Here is a 16,361-nt window from a genome sequence, read left to right as displayed (position 1 = left end):
GAACCATAAAACTTATCCCATCACAGGATCTATAAAACTTGTCCCATCACAGGACCTATAAAACTTGTTCCATCACAGGACCTAGAAAACTTGTTCCTCTCCGGGAACCTCAAAATCACTTGCTCAGATATAAAAGTATTGGATGATCCCTGGTGAGACAGCTGATCAGGCTATCCTATGAAACTTGTTCCGGAACTCAGAGACTAGCTAGGTCTCTGTCATGCTGGGCTGGTGGTTATAATAGGGTACGCAACCACTTCGCCTCTTACGCTAACTTCCAGGCCGTTACGGGCCTTCTGCGCACACTCATCCAATTATCTGATCATTTTTATCCAGTTTTCTAAATCACTTACCTATCTTTTGTCAAAACAATTATAACACAGCACATTTTCCAAAACATTTTCATTTTATTCAAAATTTTAGAGATAGGCATTTTCAGAAATTACTTTTCCCCCAAAACACAAGTTAATAAAACCATTTGAAACCCAGGGGATACGTAACTTAAATCATTCTGTTCCACTACGAGAATAAAACAACATTATATTCATATATGTTGAACCATAAAGATATGGTCAGGGGTACTTGCCTTGCAGAGCTTTACAAATATTATTGATTGACCTTGAGCCGACATGGACGCTGAGATTTTAACGTCTAACCACTAGATTACCCTGGATTCGACTCCAACACTCAGGTCCTTCGATTAAAACCTTACTGAGCTCGTCGGCTGTCCACTAGGCTATCTAATGCCAACTCTTGGGCTTTCCGACTAACACCTACAAAGTCGAAATACCCTAATTTAGACTTTCGATTATGCTTGACATATCCTCGCTAACAATCTACCTGAACGTTAACAAAACCCGACTCGTAATACTTTATATAATAATACACGTATCAATTAGGGTTCACGTCTTCGAAAGTCGGTTCAGTGTTCATTTTCAGAAAATAGGTATATTTATCCCTTTTATAAAATTAGGGTTATCGATTTTCGTAAAGTATTTCATCACAACACCTAATCAGATTTTGTACAACATAATTACATATAATCGATCGACGTTCCGATAGCCATTGGGTACGGTCTCGTATTTCCGTAATTAAATTTTTCAGAAATCGGGCAGCACCTCCTTTGATTATCGGCTAACCCGTCGAACATCCCGACGTCCAAATAAACACAACTATATTCAATCGCAATCCAAACCCAACCACCGATTTCAGCCATCAATATCAGTGCCAAAATTCTCAATTATCAATTAAATTCAATTATTAATTATTAGTCGTGTTTTTATGTTTTATATCATATTTTGTATTTTTATTTTTAAATCGTAGGACTCAGAACAACGTCATCACTATCCACCGTCGACTCGTTTTAAAACTCATTGTCGACGATGATAAAATTTACGGGTTCCCGTAAATCCCGGGAATCCTACGTAAATTCCATCGATTAACTAATAATAATAAAAAAATTCTGCACCCAAAATCTTTTCACGAAACAAACTCAAATTATACAGAATGATTAACCAGTCATCAATAATCGGCAAGGAAAATAATTGAAAGCCGGAAAAGTAACTGAAAACAACAACAACACTGTTAGATATATTTGATAATGTCATGGCTAATATGTTTTATGTTTAGCTTTCAGAATCTTACGTGAACAGGATAAATCAGTACTTAACTGTTGATCAGTACTTATACTGGAAGTCAGGACTTAAGGATATCAGTACTTATATTATCAGGAGATAATCATCAGAAGATAGATATCAGAACTTAAGTGCTGAAGGACAATCAAATAAGGACAGTAACTGATTAAAGGATTAAAGGAAAGAAGATCGAGATAAACATAAGAAGAGATATGCATGAAGAAGGAATTCCTTGAAAAATGGAATACTTGGAAGAAAAGATATCTGATTGATATATTTTAGGAAGCAGAATTATATTCCATATCAATTAGCGATTATCTTGTAACTGTGTAGTATATAAACACAGACATAGGGTTTACACTACAAGTGTTATCATTATTAGAAAAGATTATTCATTGTAACCCTTACAGCTCTCGTGATATTTGTTCATCACTGAGAGGTAACAGTTCCATACTGTAACAGAGTTTATTGTTCCAATAAAGTTTGTTTTCTGTTACTTAAGTTCTTAAAGTTCGATTTGAGTGTACTATACACTGTATTCACCCCCTCTACAGTGTGTGTGTGACCTAACAATTGGTATCAGAGCCTATCTGTTAACATACATACAGTTAAAGATCCAAACACAATCATGTCGGACACACAAACTCCAACTAAGCCTACCACAACTGAGGAACCACCAAAGACACAAATTCAGAGTCGGTATGAGACCATCAGAGTCCCCATACTGAGACCATCTGAATATCCCATATGAAAGGTAAGGATGACCATGTTCCTGGAAGCAACAGATCCAGAATACCTTGATAGAATCAAGGAAGGTCCTCACAAACCAACCAAACTCGCTGTTGCAGTTGCAGGTGAAGCAGCAAAGACCGTACCAAAGGAGAAGAGTGATTACACTGCTGAGGACATAGCATCAATTGCTAAGGATGCTAAGGTACGACACTTACTGCATAGTGCCATTGATAATGTAATGTCAAACAGGGTAATCAACTGCAAGACTGCTAAGGAGATATGGGATGCTCTAGAAACAAGGTGTCAGGGAACTGACACAATTAAGAAGAACAGGAAGATAATACTCACTCAAGAGTATGAACACTTTGACTCAAAGACTAATGAGTCATTGAATGATTTATATGATAGATTTGTCAAACTTTTGAATGATTTGTCATTGGTTGATAAAGAGTATGATCTTGAAGATTCAAACCTTAAGTTCCTGTTAGCTCTTCCTGAATGCTGGGATTTGAAGGCAACGACAATAAGAGATAACTACAATCTTGATGAAACAACTCTTGACGAAATCTATGGAATGCTCAAGACTCATGAGCTGGAGATGGAACAAAGAAGCAAGAGGAAAGGAGGAAAGTCAAGGACAGTTGCTCTTAAGGCTGAAGAAGAATTCCCCAAAGCAGCTTCCTCAAAGAAAGACAAGGATTCTGAAAGCTTGCCTGAGACTGATGCTGATGAGGAGATGATGAAGCTGTGTGCTCTTATGGTGAAAGGAATCACAAAGATTGCATACAGGAAGTTCAGGAAGGGAAAGAAGTTTTCCAGGAAAAGCATAAGTTCTGATAAGAAGAATTTTAGAAGATCTGAAGGCAGAGGAGGAAAGTCTGACAGAGGAGATTACACCAATGTTAAATGCTATATCTGTGGTGAGAAAGGCCACATATCTCCTGACTGCAAGAAGGTAAAGGGTGACAAAGGCAAGGCTCTTGTCACAAAGCAGAAAAGCTGGACAGACACCTCAGACTCTGAAAGTGAGGAGAACTATGCATTGATGGCAAATGCTGATAAAGAAAGTGCTGAGAGCAGTTCTGAAACTGCTGAAACAAAGGTACCTCAGACTACTTATGCTTTTCATACTGATGATATTAATGAGTTGAGAAGATATCTTAAAACCATGTTTGTTAGCTATAGAGATCAAACTTTAACATGTGAAAGATTAACTTCTGAAAATCTTGCATTTAAGAAAAGGAATGATTTCTTAGAAAAAGAGTTAGTCATGTTCCATCAAACTCAGAAGGATAGAGATGATGCTTTTTATGTTAGGAATGAAGTGCTAAAATTAAATGAATCTCTAAAAACTGAGTTAGAAAAGGAAAGAGAGATTATCAGGACTTGGACTAACTCTGGCAAAACAACTCAAAATTTGCTAAGTAGTGGAAACTGGAAAGAGGGCTTAGGTTATGGAGAAGATAAAAATGATAAAGGAACTGAAGAAATTAAGCCTGTTGTTAAGCAAAAGCCAAAGTTTAAACCTGTTAAGTTTGTAACTGTAAAGTCTGAAAATAAGAAATCAGAAGTTAAAGAGGAATTAACTTCTGACAAACTAAAACAGGAAAAGACAGCTGAAGTGAACATAGGCTTAATGACAAAGAAGCAGCTTAAGCATAAGCTGAAAGATGTCAAGAAATCAAATAAGGTAAAATCACCTAGGAAAAATAGGAATGGAAAGGAAGGTGTGAATAAAAGCAATGATTATAAACCTGTTCCTGATGCTCCTAGGAAAACATGTCATAACTGTGGAAGTTCTAACCATCTGGCTTCTTTTTGCAGGAAGAATAAGAATATTAACTCCTTACCTTCAAAATCAGGAGTTAAAAGTCAGTCTGTTAGATACAAACCACAAAATCCTTGTTTTCATTGTGGTAGTTTATGGCATTCCATTTATACTTGTAAGGAATATCATAGTTTGTACTATGATTATTATCAAATAAAACCTTCTTTGAAGAAAGTTTCCATTGTTCCTTCTAGTGTAAATTCTGATTCAAAGTCTGATAGTGTAAGTTCTGATAAGAAAAATGTTAACATAAACTCTGATGCTAAATCCGCTGCAAATGTTAACAAACTTAATAAGGCCAAAGGATCCAAGCAAGTCTGGGTCCTTAAAAATAATAATTAGTGGTCTTTGTGATTGCAGGGCAACAGGAAAAATATTCTAGTTCTGGACAGTGGATGTTCAGGATATATGACTGGAAATAAGGCCCTGCTATCAGACTTTGTGGAGAAAGCTGGCCCAAGTGTTTCTTATGGAGATGGCAACATTGGAAAAACATTGGGATATGGCAATATCAATCTTGGAAATGTCATAATTAAACAAGTAGCTCTGGTCTCAGGACTTAAACACAACCTACTGAGTATAAGTCAAATATGTGACAGAGGTTATCATGTTGATTTCTTTGAAGAACACTGTGAAATTGTGAGTAAATTTAAAGGTAAAGTTGTTCTGAAAGGATACAGACGTGGTAACATTTATGAAGCTAAGCTTTCAACAAGTACTGATGGTTCTGCAATCTGTCTGTTAAGTAGAGCATCAATTGAAGAAAGCTGGAATTGGCATAAGAAACTCTCTCATTTAAATTTCAACAATATAAATGAACTGGTCAAGAAAGATCTTGTGAGAGGATTGCCAAACACAGTATTTTCTCCTGATGGTCTTTGTGATTCATGTCAGAAAGCCAAACAAATAAAATCTTCATTCAAGAGCAAGACTGAATCATCAATTCTTGAGCCTTATCATCTTATACATATTGATCTATTTGGTCCAGTAAATGTCATGTCTATTGCAAAGAAGAAGTATGCGTTGATCATAGTGGATGAGTTCACCAGATACACATGGGTGTATTTCTTGCACACAAAAAGTGAAACTGCATCTATCTTGATTGATCATGTCAAACAGCTGGATAAAATGGTCAAAGATTCTGTGAAAATTTTAAGAAGTGATAATGGCACTGAGTTCAAGAATTTGATAATGGAAGAGTTCTGAAAAAGCCATGGAATAAAGCAGGAATTTTCTGCTCCTGGAACTCCACAGCAAAATGGAGTTGTTGAAAGGAAGAATAGAACTCTCATCGAAGCTGCACGTACAATGCTTGAAGAAGCAAAGCTTCCAACCTATTTCTGGGCTGAAGCTGTGCAGACTGCTTGTTTTACTCAAAATGCAACACTCATTAACAAGCATGGAAAAACACCATATGAGATGGTGAAGAAAAAGAAGCCAAATCTGAAATATTTTCATGTATTTGGATGCAAGTGTTTTGTTCTCAAGACTCATCCTGAACAGCTATCAAAGTTTGATCTAAAAGCTGATGAAGGAATCTTTGTTGGATATCCACTTTCCACAAAAGCCTTCAGAGTCTATAATTTGAGAACAAAAGTGGTCATGGAATCTATCAATGTCTCTTTTGATGACAAGAAGATCACTGGTCTTAAAGATTTCATTGACCATGATCAGCTGAGATTTGAAAATGAAGACTCATATTCTGATACTGAAAATCCTGACAGTCTAAGTCCTGATACTGCAAACTCTGATGGATTAAACTCTGATGTTATTGAAACTGTGGTGACTACGTTAAAGGAAGATGCACCTATGCAGGGGGAGCATACTCAAGATCCTACCACATCTCAAGAAACATCAGAACATGCATCTGGCTCTTCAAGTTCTGATTCGTCAAGTTCTGATAAGCCAAGTTCTGATAGTGCTGAAAATCTAAATACTGAAGAATCCAACTCAGAGAGCATAGTTTCAGGGGGAGCATCAGAAAATAAAAATGAAGATAGCATGGATCATGGGGGAGCATCCAGTTCTAGAGAAAACCTTCCATCTGCAAGGAAGTGGACAAAATCACATACACCTGATTTGATAATTGGAAATCCTGATGCAGGTGTCAGAACTAGAACAGGTACTTCAAATGAGTGTCTTTACAATTCTTTTCTCTCTCAGACTGAGCCAAAGAAAGTGGAAAAAGCTCTTCAAGATGCTGATTTGGTGCAAGCAATGCAGGAAGAGTTGAATGAATTTGAAAGAAACAAAGTCTGGACCCTAGTGCCAAGACCAAAGAATAGATCTGTTGTTGGTACAAAGTGGGTATTCAGAAACAAAACTGACAGTGATGGCATAATTACAATGAATAAGGCAAGGTTAGTTGCAAAAGGATATTCTCAACAGGAGGGAATTGATTATGATGAAACATTTGCACCAGTTGCTAGGTTAGAAGCCATAAGGATATTTTTGGCTTATGCTGCTCACAAAAAGTTTACTGTCTTTCAAATGGATGTGAAAAGTGCTTTTCTCAATGGAGAATTGGAGGAAGAGGTATATGTTGAACAACCTCCAGGTTTTGTAGATACCAAACATTAAGATTATGTCTACAGGCTTGATAAAGCACTTTCTGGACTTAAGCAAGCTCCTAGAGCATGGTATGAGACTTTAGCTCAGTTTCTTCTGGAAAGTGGATTCAACAGAGGGACAATAGACAAAACACTGTTCTACCTCAACCATGGAAAGGACTTACTTCTGGTCCAGATTTATGTTGATGATATCATTTTTGGATCTACAAATGACAAACTTTGCAAGAAGTTTGCCAAACTAATGCAGTCAAGATATCAGATGAGTATGATGGGGGAACTTAGCTATTTTCTGGGCCTTCAAGTCAAGCAGAATGAGGAAGGCACTTTTATTTGTCAAACCAAGTACACCAGAAACTTGCTAAAGAAATTTGGAATGCAAGATTGTTCAAGTGCATCCACTCTAATGGCCACTACGACAAAACTGGATAAGGATACCGGTAAATCAGTAGATATTACTGACTACAGAGGTATGATTGGCTCTCTACTCTATCTAACTGCTAGTAGACCTGATATCATGTATGCTACCTGTCTTTGTGCAAGATTTCAAGCAGATCCAAGAGAACCTCACTTAACAGCTGTAAAAAGAATCTTTAAGTATCTTAAAGGAACAGCTGCTCTGGGATTATGGTATCCTAGAGAATCAGATTTTAAACTAATAGGTTACTCAGATGCAGATTTTGCAGGTTGCAAAATTGACAGGAAAAGCACAAGTGGAAGCTGCCAATTTCTTGGAGGCAGATTGGTTTCTTGGTACAGCAAGAAACAAAAGTCAATTTCCATATCAACTGCAGAAGCAGAGTATATTGCTGCAGGAAGCTGTTGTGCACAGATTCTTTGGATGAAGAATCAGTTACTGGATTATGGGTTAACATATTTCAAAATCCCTATTTACTGTGATAATCAAAGTGCTATTGCTATGACAGGTAATCCAGTTCAACACTCAATGACAAAGCACATCAGCATCAGGTACCACTTCATCAAGGAACATGTGGATGAAGGTACAGTGGAATTGCATTTTGTTCCCACTGATCAACAATTGGCAGATATCTTCACAAAACCATTATGTGAAGCTACTTTTACAAGATTGGTAAATGAACTTGGAATGGTTTCAGGTTCTTTCTCTAAATCTGCTTAGACTTGTTCTGTGTTATCAGACTTTATGCTGAGTATTTACAGAATTAATCTCATTGTATATTCTGTGCTTAATTGATAAATGTCTTTAAGTACTGACTGTTGTCTGATATATGTTTCTAAAACTCTGATAAGTGATATGTTTGTTCTAGTACCTATACAATCCTATGAGGATAACTGTGCTAGATAACTGACCTAGTAGTCTTCAATAAACAAATGATTCCATGTAAGAAGTAATTATTTCGGTGGAAATCTTATGACACTAGCAAATTCTGATAATTGAGCTTAGTTAAGTTTACTTTGTATTTCTTATTACTAAGTCACAAATTAGAATAATGCTACTCATCTGTTAAGTTCTGATACTAGTAAAACTGCTGAATGTACTAAGTGCTGATAAACCTCACTTATCAAAAGAAAAAGCAAAAAGATCAAAGAATAAAATCAGGTACTCCTTTGAGATCTAGAGTAAAAATGTGGAAGGGACGACCCAAGTGCATTGCTGGTATTAAGTAAATATGCATTAGAAAAGCAAAATATTTTCTTGGTGACTTTTCACACTCTATGATTACTGGAGAAATACTCTGAAAATAGCATAAATTCTGATAAACAGTCATGACTCACTTACACTGAGAAGCCACTGTAAAATAGAATTGCAAAAGATGCATAAAATTAGCACAAAACAGTTGAGATGGACTCAAGCATGAACTCATTCATCAGTAGGTTTCAGGACAATGACAGATCTTTAGCAAAATTTTAGTTATGCCTTATTTCAAAGATGTACTGAAGTCAATCAGACTTTACTCTTTGTCTATTTTTAGCTTAATGCACACACTAATCACTCCATCTGAATGATGAAAATTTCTGTGGTGGTCTATGTTATTTTAGATAAACAGTCATAGTGTCATTATTGCACAAATTCTGAGGACAAGTTCTAAGTTACACGTTCTAATGATTAAGTTCTGACGTCCAACTCAGAACTTGTATGAGTATTTACTAAGATGGGCATTCCTTTTTCGAGTTAAGAAATTATGTTCTGATGACTGTTAAGTTCTGGTATAGGTCTAAGTTCTGATTTCTCAGTCTAATCCTTTACTTGGCTTATCTGTGAATAAAATTTGATAACAGTCTCAGTTCGAACTAGAATATGTTGAAGTGGAAGATTAATAGTCACTATGATTAGGATTAATGATATTTGTACTTGAACAGTCCACTGTTTCTTGTGTCTTGTGCGGTCTAGACCATGATTCCTCTTTCCAATGTCTGTTATTCTTTTTCAAAGTCTAGGGAGACGAGGTAGGATTAATTCTACCTGTCAGCATTAAATATCTTTGCGTCTCTTGGCATTCTCTTGCCTATATAAGCAACCACTTCACATAAGTCTTTCCATCACATTCTTCTCACACACTTATCCTCCTTTTTCTGTCAAAAACACAATGGTACGATACAACATGTTTTTGAACTACCAAACCTTCACTATGGAGCTAAGTTGTGCCGAGTGGCAGCAGGAGTGGCATGTAACAGCCATTCCTGAGGAGATCTGGGACTCTGTCCCATAGGAGGTGCTGACTCACCTTCTATTCTTCTATATGGATTACCATCGCCATCTGGAGCGATTGGAGGAAGAAAGGCGGGAAGCTATCCGTCAGCAAGAGCGAATCATACGACTCGCCATCTTGTTCGTCGAAGATAGGAAGAGGAAGATGACTTAATCTTGTCTTCTTCCTGTTCTTCTTCATCCTCAGCTTTGTCAGGCTTCTTAGCTAGGACTAAAGCTGTTGATGTTAGGATTAGGAGCTTAGGGAAAATCTTGTATAAGTATTGATGTAATTTCCATTTCATAAATGTATTGTCTTGATATATTAATAAAAGTTGTTTTTACTTCAAGATTTTGTCTCTGAGTTATTTCATCTTGTGTTGACAAATCCTGATTGATGTTCTGATGACCATATATATTTTGTTTTATATTAAGTTCTGATTCATTTTCAGCACTTACTCATCTAATTTATCTTGGTCATTTTCATGTAATGTATTTTCAGAATATCAATGATGCAGTGAAAAATAATTCAATCAGTACTAATGGTTTAAATTTTGAACTAAAACTGTTTCTCTTGATTAATGGAACGGTTTTTCCTTGAAACTAGGCAACTGGGTAAGTAATGATTCCTGTTTTCTCGAGCCCAGTAACTGACCGTTATTACTGCATGTCTGACAGGTGTCCAACGGTAACATTTTTTGTTCAGAGTATAAGTACAACAGAGAGAAGATTTCTTTAATCTTTTATTTTCTTTATACTTTATCTCTCTCCTTACTTTTACTCTCTTTCTCCTTCTTTCTCACGTTGGTTTTTCATACAGACATTAGCTCAAACACCCAACGGGCATACTTGAATCTCAATATTTTTTCACATGGCACCAAAGGATTTAATCATTGATGGAGCAAAGTTTGTTCCAAACAACTATGCTGCAATTCTTGATCATGCTGAAGCTCCATCTGAATTGCACTTTGTGCAAGATCTTCTTGCACATAGTGAGGTTGGGTACGCCTTAACTCAGCCTGAATTATTTTCAAGTCAACAAGTTCTGAGGTTCTGGAGGACTGGAGTTTTTGATGATGGTGGTAAACGAGGAACTCCCAGTATTATCTTCCAAGTAGGTGATTCATCCTATGTAGTCACTCCTGGTACAGTACGAAGAGCATTACATCTTCCAGAAGATTGTACTTTCTCTATACCAGAGGAATCAGAACTTCGGGAGTTAATGACTGATTTGGGATATGAAAAGAGTCTGATGAAACTAGGACAATTGAAACGGGCTCATATCAGAAGAGAATGGAGTTTCTTCTTCGATTGCATCACCAAGGCTTTTGGCAACAAGTGTTCAAACTTTGATGCTATCCAAATAATGAGTCAGCACATCGGTTAGTCAGCACTCAAACCCCACCTATTAAGGTTGCAAAAAGGTACTTTAACGACCTGATAAATGCTGACACAAAGAAATCAATGGTGAGACCATTACAGATTCCTCAGTCTGTGAAACAGATTCTGTCTCTACCACTCAGGGTATATCTCAGCCTACCCTCAGAACTTATCTCAAATCCTATCTCTCCACTTCACAGACTGCTCAACCTTCTTCTTCAGCACCTACTATGAAGCCTACATCCTCTAAGCCAAAGAGAACAAAGACTGTTCTTCAAACACCTCAAAAGAGGAGGAGGATTACTTTGAGAGATGAATCAGATTCTGAGGACCAGATTCCTTCTTCAGAACCTGTGGTAAATGAAGCTGAGAAAGCAACTTCTCAGAAGGATTCTGAAATTGGGGGTTCTAGGCTTCTCAAGAGGCTTAGACGAATGATAGTTCCTGAAACTCCCAAGGAATCCAAATCAACAAGGAAGTACAAGAAATAGAGGGCACAAAGGCCAGTTTCAGATGATGAGGAGGAAGCAGCTAAGGAAGGGGATCAGGAATCTCTGATCTCACAAGACAAGGAATTTGCTCCAGTCACTTCTTCTCCATCAACTCCATCTCAGGAAGCTGTATCTGACAAGGCTAACTCACCATCTGTGTCTCTTGTTGCTCCAGGCACAAGTGCTGAAATTGATATTCAGAACCTGGTTGTGCCTGAAATACTTTTCTTAGAAGCTCCAACAGCAAATAATCCTTCCACAACACCTGTTACTGATGCTGTTCAAACTCCAGAGTTATCACCAACACCTTCTCTGCATCAAGATGCTGATGATCAGATTTTAGGTGAGCATCAGGATATGGCTGTTGATCAGAACTTAGTATCAGATCAGCAATTAGAGGATGCTGAAGCCTCCATTGCTACTCACACTGTTGTCTTATCAGAAGATACTGATTCTTTAAGTTCTGATGCTGCAAATGTTGGAGATACTGGTGAAGCTGCTCCAACTGTAGATGCTGATGAAGCAGGTCCTTCAGGACATACTCCTCCACCGACTCTTCCTAAGTCTGAACTGGTAAAGGAGTTTGTTATCAGGGATGCACCAGTGCCTTGGAGTGAAACTCCTGCAGGTCAGGAGTGGACTAAGGAATGGAACTCAGTTTCATGTGTTCCAAATGCTTTACATCTTGCTGAGCACTTGACTAAAGCTGATGAAATGTTAAATTTTGATGATTTTAAAACCCAGCTTAGAGTCACTGCATTGAGTACTAAATATCTACAAGGTCTTCATTCAACTACTCATGCAGAGCTACACAAGATTCAGGAGAACTTTATCAAACAGGAACAAGTTTGGAAAATTGATAAGAAAAAGTTCTTTCAACCTACCATTGACAGGATTGCTTATATTGAGAAAACTCAAGAGAAACAACAAGCTCAGATTGATCAAATTCTGACACATCAAGCTTCTCAGCAATCGCAACTTACTGAAATCCAGACCTCAGTGGAACTACTTATCTCTCTTTTACTACCTGCTGATGCCAAAAAGGGGGAGAAGGTAATTAAGTCCAAATGCAAAACCAACAAGACACTGCAAGGAAAGGATGATGGAAAAGATGACCAAGGAAACTCTGGAATGGGTAGTGGTCATAGTCAAGGTAGAAGGTTTACATCAAGACAAGCTAGTCACAGAACAAGTTCTGATACTGGGAAAAGAATAAGTTCTGCTGCTGGTAAAAGGATAAGTTCTGATGAACTTCTAGATCTTGATGAGGAAATGTCAAGACAGTTATTTCTTCAAGAAAATCCAGGAATGGACTTGGAAAGTTTAAAGGAAGAAGAAGCCAAACTTAAATCAGAAAAAGTCACATCTAAATCTGAAGCTTCTGGTAAAAAGTCACTTCCAAAACTTAAAGGCATTGTGATCAAGGAAAGGACACATACTGAAGCAACATTAGCTAGATCACAACCACAGATAGATCCAAGATCCAAGGGTAAAGAAAAGGTTGGTGAACCTATCAAGGGTTATGTACCTCCTGAGGAAGAAGAAATTGCTGATGAAAAAGATGATCTTGCTCTGACTTCAAGAAAAGTTCTTAAAACAACCTCTGACATGGCTCAAGTTGTTCAGAGTCAAGAAATTGTAAGTTCTGATATTCAGAAGAAGCAAGTAACCTCTGACAGAGCTCAAGTTAACTTGATATCAGAAAATAGATCAAAGACACTCCTACCAGGATTCACTAAAGCAAAACAGACTCAATCTTTGAAGACTACTGCAAGTGGTTTTGAAGCAAGAGTAGTTACTGGAAAGGAAGCTAGAGATAAAACTGGATTGGGAAGTGCTGATGAAAGAAGAGTACACAACACTACCAATGATCCAACTTCCTTGAGTGAACCAGGTATTGGAGCAACTCCTGAGAGATTGAATCAACTGGAATCTGTACAGATGGTTTACCATACCTACTTGAAAGAATACATCATGTTGTATTTCATGACAGATGGTAGGGTTTATCATATAAGACAAAATGCCATTCCTTTGAAGTATTTTGAAGAATTGGAGCATGTACTTTTCTTACTTCAAGTGGATGATAGAATAACAGAGACTGCTGCAAACTACTTAAAAGAACAGATTCAGAGACAAAAAAGGCTTTATTCTGTTAAGTCTGACAGCATATATGTTCCAAAGTACAGAGATCGCAATGGTGATATTGTTGATATGAAGCCTAATACTGCACAGATCAGAACGTATCTTGGTATTAAGGGACTTGAATTCAATCTTGAGTCTGACAAAGCTTATGTCATAAGAGTAGATCAGGAGTTGAGAAAAGCAAAGATTAATGATCTCAGAGCTGCAATCTTTCAAACTGGTGAAGATACTGCAGAGCTTAAAGATGTTAAAAGGAGAATGATTGATGAACTAAGATATGCTGAGAAATGTTTGTTGAAGAACTATCTCAGAACAACTCCTGACATCAGAGAGATCAGAAAATGAAGAAGCCAAGTCGAAGATCTACAACTGCTTAAATTCTGATATTTATACAGATTAAAGTTGTTATCAGAAGCTGAAATTGGTAAAAACTTTAAGGACTGTAAGTTGTAGTTATCTAGTCTAATTCTCATGCATTTGTACTTAATGTTTTTGACATCATCAAATATCTGTTAAACTTGTATATTATGTTAATTTACAAGTTGGGGGAGATTGTTAGATATATTTGATAATGTCATGGCTAATATGTTTTATGTTTAGCTTTCAGAATCTTACGTGAACAGGATAAATCAGTACTTAACTGTTGATCAGTACTTATACTGGAAGTCAGGACTTAAGGATATCAGTACTTATATTATCAGGAGATAATCATCAGAAGATAGATATCAGAACTTAAGTGCTGAAGGATAATCAGATAAGGACAGTAGCTGATTAAAGGAAAGAAGATCGAGATAAACATAAGAAGAGATATGCATGAAGAAGGAATTCCGTGAAGAATGGAATACTTGGAAGAAAAGATATCTGATTGATATATTTTAGGAAGCAGAATTATATTCCATATCAATTAGCGATTATCTTGTAACTGTGTAGTATATAAACACAGACATAGGGTTTACACTACAAGTGTTATCATTATTAGAAAAGATTATTCATTGTAACCCTTGCAGCTCTCGTGATATTTGTTCATCACTGAGATGTAACAGTTCTATACTGTAACAGAGTTTATTATTTCAATAAAGTTTGTTTTATGTTACTTAAGTTCTTAAAGTTCAATTTGAGTGTACTATACACTGTATTCACCCCCTCTACAGTGTGTGTGTGACCTAACAAGCACTGAACAATTGAACCAACACATACACACACACGGCCAAACACACCCAAACACACGCACCCACACACACAACCCACACACAGCACACTCACACACGCGCACACGCGCAACACGCACACACACAACATCACACACACAAACCCACACACTCACACTGCACACACATATACACGACCATATATATATATATATATATATATATATATATATATATATATATATATACAGCCAAACGGAAACCCACCGGAGAAATAAAGGCGGTAGCCGAAAACCGCAGAAACAGCAGGCGGGGAGGGAGGAAAATGAAAAGGAGGGAGAGAGAGAGAGAGAGAAGAAAGAGAGAGATGGAGAGTTGCAGAGAGAGAGGAGAGATCGAGACTGGAGGGAGAGGGAAGTCGAGAGAGATTGATGGAGAGAAAGAGACATGAACTGAAAAATATAAAACGGGTTGAACCCGATTTACAAACCCTTGCCCCCCTTTTTTTTATTTATTTTCATATAAACCCCGCAATAAAATTTTATCTGACCCGCACTTTAAATATTTAACGAACAATTCACGGGTAATTAAAACCCGGACATTAATAAAATATTTTATAACATATCACAAATAATTAAAAGATAATAAAAATAGAATTTTCAAAATTTTAAAATAATTTTCGAAACACAATTGATACCCGTTTTTAACGAATAAACGAAACAACACGCGGGTGAAATTAATCTCAAAAATTCCTAAAATAATTTTAAAATTCTAGGAATATTCCAAACTTCAATAAATATGAGTTTCATAATTTTTAAGAATTTTGGAATTAAATACGGATTTAACAAATAATTACAATCAGAAAATCATACATGGCTAAATAATTGAGGAAATGTTGATTTCTCAATTTTAAAAACTCCTAAAAATAATTAATAAAATTATGAAGCTATAAAATGATTTTAGGGATAACCCAAGTATTTATGGAAATAAATCCTGAATAAAATCACCTTTACATACAAAAGTAACACAACAGAGCTTCACAACGAATTACACAATTAGTACACGAACACCACAATCACACATAATTAATTAAAATACTAACAAAAATAATATCCAGCTGACTAAACCCATACACATATTTTATTTATGTAATTATTTAATAATTACACATTTAAACAATATAAAAATAGACGAGTCGTTATACCAGTTTTCGGGATAATTATCCAAATCAGTACAATTTGTACTGCGGTCTTGGTCTCAGCACCTGATTACACGTATTACGAGGTAATAATTGTAATAGTTTAATAAAAATATCCCGTTTATCGAAAATACGAGTTTTATTGATTTACCGAAATGAATAATGTATCGAAGATATTGCGCCCGGACCCGCGCAGGACAAACCATACGCCGGATCGAAAAAGTTGAAACATGGAAAATGCTTGGAATATTGCAGTTAGATTAGGAAGGAGTTCTCGGAAGAGTTTCGGGTTATAAAAATGTAAAAACGGGTGACGTCGGCTGGTTCCCGATTATATAAAATAGTTTATAAATACTCGGAAAAAGAATTTATAAAATCCATATATTTCCTATAAAATCATAAATCAACATAAATATAAATAGGGAAGATATGACAATTATCTATATTTTATTTTAGACATATAAAAATTAAAATACTCAATTGATATTATTTTTAAACATCCAAACACATATATCACTTAACAAATACTTCACGGAATAAATACGGAACATGCATAATATTTATTTGCAAAAT

Source organism: Apium graveolens, chromosome 9 (assembly GCF_009905375.1).
Source record: "Apium graveolens cultivar Ventura chromosome 9, ASM990537v1, whole genome shotgun sequence".
NCBI classification, from domain to species: Eukaryota; Viridiplantae; Streptophyta; class Magnoliopsida; order Apiales; family Apiaceae; genus Apium; species Apium graveolens.
The sequence above is the reverse complement of the archived record's forward strand: the minus strand, read 5'-3'. Positions refer to the sequence as shown.